The sequence below is a fragment of the Glycine max genome, chromosome 4, assembly GCF_000004515.6.
Source record: "Glycine max cultivar Williams 82 chromosome 4, Glycine_max_v4.0, whole genome shotgun sequence".
NCBI lineage: Eukaryota > Viridiplantae > Streptophyta > Magnoliopsida > Fabales > Fabaceae > Glycine > Glycine max.
The window spans coordinates 40,853,673-40,865,451 of record NC_016091.4 but is presented as its reverse complement, the minus strand read 5'-3'; positions in this window follow the sequence as shown (position 1 = coordinate 40,865,451).

Here is an 11,779-nt window from a genome sequence, read left to right as displayed (position 1 = left end):
TTTGTGACTATCTATGTACAGAAACACCTCTGTTGTGTTGTTTAATATATATAGATGCACTTCTAAGACCTCTTCTCGAGTCATTGTGATAATATTGTATCATCGTGTACCCTTACCTCCCCATGTCCGACCATGACGAGTTTGAGGAATCCCGACAAATTTAACTGTTTCAATATACTGGGAACAAAACTCAATAGATTCTTCAGCAACATACCTTTCAACAATGGAAGCTTCTGGTCGATATTGATTCTTGCTATAACCCTTTAAGACCTTCATGTTCCATTCAACTGGATACATCCATCGTAAAAAAAATAGGACCACACAACCGGATCTCCTTCACGAGATGAACAATTAAGTGAACCATTATGTCAAAAAATGATGGAGGAAAATACATCTCTATTTGACAAAGGGCAATGGTAGCTTCATTCTCCAAATCATCCAATTGTCAAGGGTCAATGACTTTGCTACAAATAGCATTAAAAATATGGCATAAACGGGTTATAGTGACCCTAACTTTGTCAGTCAAGATACCGCGAATCGATACAGGTAATAGTTGTTGCATTAACACATGATAATCATGAGACTTCAAGCCGAACAATTTCAGATCATTGACATATACAAGGCTCTTGATATTTGAAGAGTATCCTTGTGGGGTTTTGAGACTCTGCAGACATTGACAAAAAATTCTCTTCTCTTGTGAACATTGTGTGGCAGGCTGGGGGCAGATACATTCGTCGATCGTCTTATATCGGATGCAACTGCTCTCGTATACCCATTTCAACGAGATCTTGATGACACTTCAAACCACTCTTTGTCTTGCCTTTAATGTTAAGAAGGGTGCCAATTAAATTATCACAAACATTTTTCTCCACATGCATCACGTCTATGCAATGTCTGACATCAAGATCAAACCAATATGGAAGATAAAAGAATATTGACCTTTTCTTTCATATGTTTGACCTGATCATACACTTCTTTTCCAGCTAATGGTTTCGGGGCACTTTCATTTTCCTGACTCCCATTAAAATCTCTCTTCAATCGCCAATATGGGGATACGTTTGAGAAATCTTTGGTGCCTGGTATATACTATCTTCCTTCCCTATTTAAGTTGGATAAAACTTGTATTTTTCTTACAGGTAAGACATGCTTGATGTCCTTTGACATTATATCCACTCAAATTTCCATATGCTGGAAAGCCATTAATGGTACGGAAAACCATAGCACGCAACTTGAAGGTCTGTTAGAGATTCTCATCCCACACATCAACCTTGTCTTCCCACAATTTTCTCAAGTCTTCAATCAATGAAGTGAGATACATATTAATATCATTCCTTGGCTGCCTTGGACCAGCAATCATAATACAAAGCATTATGTACTTTCGCTTCATGCACAACCAATGAGGGAGGTTGTAAATCATTAGCAAAACTGGCCATGAACTATGGTTGGTGCTTAAGTTGCCAAAAGGATTCATTCCGTCTGAAGCAAGACCAAGTCTAACGTTTCTTGGGTAATCAACAAAATCTGGATACAAGCGATCAATTGTCTTCCATTGTGAAGAATCAACCGAATGTCGAAGCAATCCATCACTTTTTTTGCCATCTGCATGCCATGTAAGGTTTTTTGCGTCATGTGCATTTTCAAACAATCGCTTAAACCTTGGTATTATTGGAAGATACCAACACATCTTTGCTGGACGACTGTTGTTTCTGGTTGCATCATCACTGGTTTCATCATCCTTTACTCTGTACCATAATACCTCACATGTGGGGCACTAACGCATTTCTGTGAAATGATTTTTGTACAAAATGCAATCATTAGGGCATGCATGGATTTTTTGGTACTCCATTCCCACCGAGCATAAAATATTTTTCGCCTTGTAGTGATTTTTTGGCAACATGTTATCTTCAGGAAGCATTGTTTTCAATAACACTAGCAATTCAGTGAAGCTTGTGGAAGCAATGACTTCCAAGATTATTTTGATGATGCCAAAAAGAGTTAAGCAAGTTCCAAAGAATCAGGAGTCAAAAAGCTTCAAGAATCAAGTTTCAAAGAATCAAGATTCAAGAACAATCAAGTTTCAAGATTCAAGATTCAAGAACAATCAAGTTTCAAGAATCAAGATTCAAGAACAACCAAGATCAAGATTCAAGAATCAAGAGAAGAATCAATCAAGATAAGTACTAAAAAAGTTTTTCAAGACATTGAGTAACACAAGAATTTTTCACAAAATCTTTTACCAAAGAGTTTTACTCTCTGGTAATCGATTACCAAAAGGTAGTAATCGATTACCAGTAGCTAACATTGTTTTCAAACTGATTTACAAAGATGTAATCGATTACCATGAGCATGTAATCGATTACCAATGTTTTAAAACGTTAAATTTCAAATTTCAAGAGTCACAACTAGTGATAAAACATTTTCAAATCATTTTAAACTTGTGTAATCGATTACACAATACTTGTAATCTATTAACAGAGTTTCTAAACATTTTGATTTTCAAATTTAAACATAATGAGTCACATCTGTTGATGTGTAATCGATTACACCTTGATGGTAATCGATTACTAGTGATTGATTTCGAAAAATAAATTACCAAAAGTCACAATTCTTAAGATGACTTGTTTTTGAAGATTTTTCAAAAGTCACAACCTTTAAGTGACTAGTTTTCAAAAGAGTCACAACTTTTAAAGTGACTAGTTTATCAAAAGAGTCACAACTTTTAAAGTGACTAGTTTTAAAGAAATTGCCAAGAGTCACAAACTTTAACTTGAGTCATCAAATGATTATAAATATGTGACCATGGCACAAATTTCAAATATTGAAAAAAAGATTGATTCCTTTGATGATTAATAGATTTCTTTCATAGAGTTTTTGTTCAATACTTTCTCTTCTGAAGAAAAGTTCATTGTTCAAAAACTTGTGCTACTCTTCTTCTTCATTCACTTCTTTCTCTTGCCAAAAGATTCAAAGGACTAACCGCCTAAGAATTATTTTGTTTCTTCCCTTCTCCCTCTTGACAAAAGATTTCAAAGGACTAACCGCCTGAGATATCTTCTGTTTCTTACAAAAGATTTCAAAGGACTAACTGCCTGAGATATCTTTTTCCCTTTCCCTTTATACAAAAGATTTCAAAGGACTAACCGCCTGAGATATCTTTTGTATCCCCCTCACAGAGAATTCAAGGGACTAACCGCCTAAGAATTTTTTGTCCTAACACATTGGAGGGTACATCCTTTGTGGTACAAGTAGAGGGTACATCTACTTGGGTTGTTATACTGAGAACAAGAGAGGGTACATCTCTTGTGGATTAGTTCAAGTGGAGGGTACATCCACTTGGTTGTTCAAAGAGAACAAAGAAGGGTACATCCCTGGTGGATATTTCGCTTGTAAAGGATTTTACAAGGTTGAAAGAAATCTCAAGAACCGTTTGTTGCTTGGGGACTGGATGTAGGCACGGGTTGTTGCCGAACCAGTATAAATCTTGTGTTTGTCTTCTTCTTCCCTACTCTCTTTAATTTCCGCTGTGTACTTTTAATTGCTGCTTTTACTTTTGGTTAAGTTATTGTTTCTGTTCTTTACTTTCTTAACTTAGTAGTAAAAGCCTAGTTAAATCTAGAAACATTAAGAAGGATAAATTTTTAATTAGTCAAGACACATTAATAATTAATTCAACCCCCCCTTCTTAATTATTCCGTGGCCATTTGATCCAACAAAGCTTTTGTCACTCCACCCAAATCGTGCCTTTAAGTTGACCAAAGCTAACACCGATGACAACCTTGTGAAAGCTGTGCACCTTGAATACAAAGGCTTCTTAGAATCATTTTCTATTTTCTCATACAAAGGTGCATGTGCTTGCTGAAAATTGTCTTGCCCAAGGTCGCGAATCATGTCTTCTATACAATGTTCGATGTCTTCATCAATTGGCTCAGTTTAAGGGACAGTTGGCATGTCTGGAAATTCACCATGTCATATCCATTTTGTGTAAGAAGAAATGATTCCATCACATATAAGATGTGATCTTATGTCATTTACAGATTGGCATCTTTTATTCCCACATTTAACATAGGGACAGAAAAATTTCCTGCGCAAAGAAGGTGCATTACATTCAGCAAATTGCAGGAATTGTTCAACCCCATTCTCATACATCTCTCTAATGCGTGATGCTTTCATCCAACTCCGATCCATGTTTCCCCTTTGCTGTGACACTTAATTAAGTTATCCGACATGCAGAAAGCCTCACTTTTTTTCATAAAAGGTGTGGCCCTATCCCATTCAGGAAGATATTTTTTATAGTAGCTTCATACGTAAAGGGTAATTGTGTTTTGTTAAATTTGTTGAAATTTCGACAGCATTTTGCATTGGTCTCCAAGTACACGAGATGAAACCGGTGGCATGTCATCATCCACGACATTCAACTATGCACCCGGATAACAAAGTGAAATGCACTATACCAAAATGTCGTCAAATTTAACAAAATACAATTATACTATACGTATGAATCCAATATAAAAAATTAGTCTTCTCAAACTGTCCAGACAAAAAATTCAAGATTGAATACATCGATTAATGCAAACTTTCCGTATTAATCGTTGTATTCAATCTCAAACGGGAAACTAAGGTTGACTCTCAATGCACATAATTGCTTACATGCGACAATAGTCATATAACAACAACAATGTAATAAGCATAGGAGTAGGACAATCAAGTACATACCTGGAAAGATAGTCGTCAACAAAAGCAAGGAGTGCGATGATGGCAGTGCTATGGTGTGCACAAGTATGGACTCAAGTACATTGCTTGACCAACAAGACTTAACTTCCTAAGTTTGAGTCAAACACTTGGTCCTACAAAGAAAACCAATTTTTAAACATTGAACAGTAATTAAGGTAGAAAAATTGAAACGAACTTGTTATTGTAACAAGTGGACAACTAATTACATAATTTTCTTGAATGGATTTTCTTTGGCTACCTATCATTAGTCAAAATTTATTGAAAATTACAAAATTTTCTTAGTCCCACTTCTTATTTCACGAGTCTCACTTGTAAATTTGTAATTTTCAATAAATTTTAACTAATAGAAGAGAATATGTTAGATGTAGAATATTAAATAGTTTCTTGCTAACACTCTTCTTAAGAGGAATAAAACAATATTTTATCGCACATCAACTATAGATATTCTAAAGAAGTTACACAGGCTTGGACAAACCAAACAACCACATAACCACTTAATTGTCTATAATAAGACTAATGTTTGAAGAAAAAATTGTCTAAAATAAACTTCACCAAACAACCACTTAATTGAAAAATTCTATAAAATTTAAGGAGACTAATGTATGAAGAAAAAATTATGTAAAATAAACTTAACTAAACAACCACTGGATTGAAAAGGCATCTTGCATGTAATTGTAATAGGTAGTGTTTGATAGATTGAGTTCAATGAAGAAATATGTTGACCCCTGGTAATGGAATACCTGTTGGACCACTGATCAATGGCGAGGAAATTTATCAAGTTCTGCCTCTTGGTGTTCAAACTCGTACTAGAGATGGTAACTCACTATTTTCCAATGTCTTTCACTAAGGTCATGTTTTAATAAAGTTTGTTATAAGCATTTTGAGAAGAAAATAAAAAGAAAAAATAAAATGAATTAAATTTTGCCTGTTAAAATCAATTTGTGCTTAACTTTTATAGAAATTTTTTTGTCTAACTTCTCCAAACTCTAAAATGCATAAATTGATTTTCATTTATGTATGTTTTGGCATTATATTCATCAAATATTCTACAGACCTCTAAGAATGAACCAACCAATTGAATTAAGTTAAGACATAAATCTAGAGGACTAACAAAGGTTTGAGGCTAATTCTTTGTTGGCATATACCAGTTTCGATTTGCATAAGAGGAAGCTCACACAAAAGATTTTATCATATTTGCTTGACAAGGTTAAGGATTTCTAACTTTTTCTAAGGTTACACGTAGTGAAGGAGTTGGGCAAGGCTGACATTAGGTACCCCTAAGGTGTAGGAAAAATAGGAAATACAAATCTAATCAGTGGATTGCACATTATTCTTTCCACTTTGGCCCAAGCAGTGGTTGTGCATTGATCCGTCGTGCACCCAAACAGGTTTGACATGTCCCACCAAAATATTCATCAAATATGCTATGAAATTATTAAAATCATGGGATCAAATGTGTTGGAAAAAGGACATGTCGGACTAAATTAATGTAAAAGGATAACCCCTAGTTCTTCCAGACCTGTGCACATGAATTTATGCAATGCAAGGCATTTGTTGTCAAAATTTTCTAGGAAGCAGTTTTGGGATGGAATTTGGTCCTTTGTTTCTATGGATTTTATCAAAGGCTAGATATCTTATGGTAAATAGATACACTTAGTAAGGAAACATATTTCAAGGCATTGGCACACACCCCTTAACTACTTCACAAGTAAAAACACCTTGATCAAGTTTTCAACCTTCATGGTCTACCTTCATTTGACACAAGCTCAAGATAAAATGTTGGAACAAGCTAACAAATAACAATAATCAAATATACATGAAGTTTCAAGTGGATGATTAGGTGGTGTATATGAAACTACAACCATGTATGCATATCATAGTAAACACCCAAGATTCTATGGTTCCTATAAAATCATAGTCTCATAGATAAGATTTGGTCGGGTGCTTACAAAATTCCCTTACCGGCCGCGGTTGCATGCAAAATACTTGATGCTTTCCATGTATCTCAAATGAAGTGATGCCATCTGCCTTTCTCAGCTATTGTTCATGACATTCCACTACATATGAATGAAGCTACAATGCCTTAAGATGTTAGAAGTTGTATAAAGGTAAAAAGGTAACAAGGTTGCTACCAAAATTCTTGTCAAGTAGTTGAATTTTTCTCCAAAAGAAGCTACTCAGGAGGACAAAGGTTCCTTCGGAAGAGGGGGGAGTTAATATAGTGTGTAATTTTCTGTATGTTCATTTTCTACACATTACTATTTTTATTGCCTACTGTATCCCTAGCGGTTAGGTAGTTGGGCAGTTAGTGACTAACTTAACATAATGTTGAACTTGTACCCATAGCATTTCCGCATTTGTAATGGACATGAAAATATCATTCATCAATTCACTTCCAATTCTTGGTTCAATTTCAAATTTTCAAATTTACCAATAGAATAATCAATTCTACTAGATAAAAGCATCTTGATTCGTAAGTAGGTATGCCACATCGTCTATTGCATTTTCTCCATTTTCTAGAACTTTAACTCTTTTTCTTAGTAATCTTGAATGGTTTGATTCGACTATGGTACTCGCACATGGTTCTAAAAAATTTTATGGTTGGGATTGGGCTTGGGCAAGGGGTCGTCTATATGTTACAACTTCTACATGATCTCTTTTGTTGTGTTGGTCTGGTCACTCCTTGTGGCTCAGTCAATGTTCTTCTATTAATGTTTTGATTCTTAAAAAGAAAATGTTTTCTCAAATTGGTCCTTGCAAATGAATTAACAACACTAAATCATTAACTAAAAGGTTTGTTATATACAAGGTTGTTATCAACACTAAATGACCACTAGATGGCAAATAATTTTCCTTTGAACTTTCATTTTCATCTAGTTTTTCCTAATACAGAAACACATCCATTGGTTAACAAGTGTCTAAAGAATCTCATTTTCATATCATATGTATATGTAACTTCTATGTAATCATATTACATATAAATTCAAGCATTCAAATCATGAATAGATTCTAAAGTTAGATTTGTATAACAAGAGTTAATGCACTTTCAACATCAGTTTGTACAATACACACACATGTATAATATGTCAAGGTAATTCTTGTTCCTTAACATTCAATCCTGGCCTATGAAGCAACTCTATGAGCTACCTTACTTTATACCTCTGTGGCCATTAAGAGATCTATTTTAAATCTCTGAAGCATTCCTAATCACACCATGGTCAATTAACTTAATTTCTCCATTATAACATGGACTACAACATAAAGACACAATTTTATAAAACTTCTTTATTTCATATATTATGAGAAGGAGACACTCCGTTGATGAGTTAATAACACCTACTTAAGCTATTGAAGAGCTTGGCTTAGGGAATAAAAAGAAGGAAAATGTACATGCATGTTAGGTTGTCGATGGTTTGGTTAATTGAAGGGTTGTATTGAGGAGAAAAGAAAAACATAGGTTGGCTTATGTTGGGTGGTGGTAGATGATATATGGAGGTTGCGATGAAAATGAAGGAAATGAATCTGAGAGGTGTGTGTATAGCAAGCTATCCGTGAAGAAGAGATAAAGTTAAAGGGTTCTATATGTTAACTGTGAGTTGTATTGAGTGGAAAAAGTTAGAAATTATGGAGTTTTCTTTTTTTTTTTTTATAAAAAAATACATATAATTAAAATACTTGTAGACACCATAGTTTAAAACTGAATTATTTAGTGCAAGGTATAAATGAAAATATAATTATAGCTCATATGTCATAAAATAGTTATTATACTAATTATTGGCTCATGACAGTGATGTTTTAATTTAATAAAACACTAACAATATGGTTATACTAACTTGAAAGTTAAATATAATCAATACAAGTGGATATAATAAATATAGTTGGCAACTCTTGTATTCTTATTATTTTTAATCATAAGGATAATGGTGTTAATATGAAACAATATTTTCTTATAAGAAAACTCTAATTAAAGACAACTCTTGTATGGAATGTTGGCCATCTAAGTTCACTACAACATTTGTATGGAATGTTGGCCATTTTCTCATTTCTGTCTATGATGCCTTAGCTAACTTGTGTGTGCTATGTGCCAAATGGTGACTGTAAAACTAGTGATTGACATTTTCAGAATAAGTGACCAAACACTAATGAAAACAAAGAGAAGTGAAAGTAGTACAAGTCAGTGCAACACTATACATTTGTACCTATGTTAATTATAAGTAACATTAATAGAGCTCCTCTGAAGTTCAAAATTTGCTAGCTACGATTGTGTGTTTTTGGTTTCAAGGTGGCTCTAGAGATTCATCAATGATAAAGAGCACAAAGCCATTGCAAATTTGGCAGGTTTTGTATATGACTGGAGAGGCTTTAATACAATCATAGTGTCTGATAGGATGAGAAGTAATTAATTAAGTGACATCTTATACCAATCCCATGATTTTTTTTTTCTGTATATGACACTGATAACTTTTTTCTTGTCATGAAAGACACATGAAAGGGAAAGCATAGAGAAGTGGTTTGAATCCATCCATAACATATACATGGCCAAACACAAGGTAACCTTCTCGAAAGTTGTCATTGGCACCAAACTGTGTCTTGAAAAGCTTGATTGAAGAATGTCCTGACAACAACAACTTGAAACTCCCTACATAATACAATTCTTCAAGTATCAAAATCTATCTTATAAACAACGAACAAGAAATTCCAGGCTTTGGTGGATTTGTTGAGGAATGGGACACAAACAAAGGGAATAAACATGATGTTACAACTCTTTTTAACTTATCTATCAACCTTGCAAATAAAGGTAGGGCCATTAGACCTGCCATTGTGTCACCTTTGCTTCAATTGCTCAAGGACACAAAGTTGGGCATGATTGAAGAGGCACTCTACGGTTTGTTACTCCTTGTATGAAATTCAGAAGCAAAACAAGAGACACCGTGCTTATGACACTGACTACTAATACAATATAAAATGGGAAGTTGTCACTGACTACTAATTCAACTCCAAATGGGAAGTTGTCAATGTCAATGCTAACACATAGAATCTTAAATGAAGCCAAAAGGACAAAGTGTTGTTTGGGTGCTACTTTGTGTATGAAGGATTGTAGAGTGACTCAAAGAAGCCTTTGTATTCGGGGTGCAAGAACTCCTTGACGCTGTTGTTGGCTGTCTTAAGTCTGGTTAATGTCAAGGCCAGATTTGGGTGGAGCGACAAAAGCTTCACTTCACTGCTTCAAGTAGTGCACAATCTATTTCAAGAGGAAAAAACGTTGCCTAAAAGCCACTATTAGGCCAAGAAGATACTGTGTCCGATGTGTATGGAGTATCAGAAGATTCATGCTTGCCCGAATGACTGCATACTATACAGGCATGAATTCGAAGAAATGTGCAAATGACCTAGGTGTGGGGCGTCACAGTACAAAGTGAATGATGATGAGGACTACAGTTCAGATGAAAACTCAAAGAAGGGCCCTCCAGCGAAGGTGTTGTGGTATCTTCCAATCATTCCAAGGTTTAAGCGTCTCTTTGCTAATGAAGACGATGCTAAAGACCTTACCTGGCATGCAAATGGGAGAAAATCTGATGGAATGGTCCATCATCCGGCTGACTGCTCGCAGTGGAAGAAGATTGATGGTTTGTAGCCGGATTTCGGGAAAGAGGCAAGAAATCTTAGGCTTGGACTAGCCAGTGATTGAATGAATCCATATGACAGTTTAAGCACTCAACACAGTTCATGGCCAGTTCTGTTAGTAATTTACAATTTGCCTCCTTGGTTGTGCATGAAGTGAAAATACATAATGTTGTCTATGATGATATCTGGCCCAAGACAGCCAGGAAATGACATTTATGTTTACCTAAGTCTGTTGATTGAAGACCTGAAAAAGTTGTGGGACGAGGGGGTTTTAGTGATTGATGGGTTTCGCAAGGAGACTTTTGAAATGCGTGCAATGCTTTTTTGTACCATTAATGACTTTCCAGCATATGAGAATCTCAGCGGTTACAGTGTTAAAGGTCGTAATACATGCCCCATCTGTAAGAAGACACAAGCTACATACAACTGAAACATGGTAGAAAAACAGTGTACACTAGGCATCGCCGTTTTCTACAACCTCATCACCCTTACAGGTTACTGAAAAAAGCATTTAATGGAAGTCAGGAGCACGAAACTGCACCGATACCGTTGAATGGTGAGTAGGTCTTCCAGCGGGTAGAACACCTGAATACTATTTTTGGAAAGACTCAAAAGAAGGATAAAAGTAAGACTTGCATATGGAAGAAGAGGTCCATTTTCTTTGATCTTCCGTACTGGTCTGACCTTGACATTAGGCATTGTATTGATGTTATGAATGTGGAGAAAAATGTATGTGACAGTGTCATTGGGACGCTCCTTAACATTCAAGGCAAGATGAACGATGGTCTGAATACCCGTCAAGATCTAGCTGACATGAGCATACGATCGCAGTTGCATCCAAGGTCTGATGGTAAAAATTTATACTTGCCTCCAACTTGTCATACTTTGTCCAGAAAGGAGAAGATCAGTTTTTGCCAATGTTTGTGTCGGGTTAAAGTCCCACAAGGATACTCTTCAAATATTAAGAGCCTTGTGCAGTTGAAGGAGCTTAAGCTGGTGGGGTTAAAGTCTCATGATTGTCACATGTTGATGCAACAATTGTTAGCCGTGGCCATACGAGACATTTTGCCTAACAAAGTCAGGTTAGCCATAACTCGCCTGTGCTTTTTCTTCAATGCCATATGTAGCAAAGTTTGATGACCTGGAAAACGAGGCTGCAATTATAGTGTGTCAGTTGGAGATGTATTTTCCTCCTGCTTTCTTTGATATCATGGTCCACTTAATTGTTCACCTGGTCAAAGAAATCAAATGTTGTGGTCCTGTTTATCTGCGTTGGATGTACCCGGTTGAGCGCTACATGAAGATCTTAAAAGGGTATACCAAGAATCTACATCGTCCGAAAGCATCTATTGTTGAAAGGTACATCGCAGAAGAAGCCATTGAATTTTGTTTAGAGTATATTGAAAATGCTAAACCTGTTGGG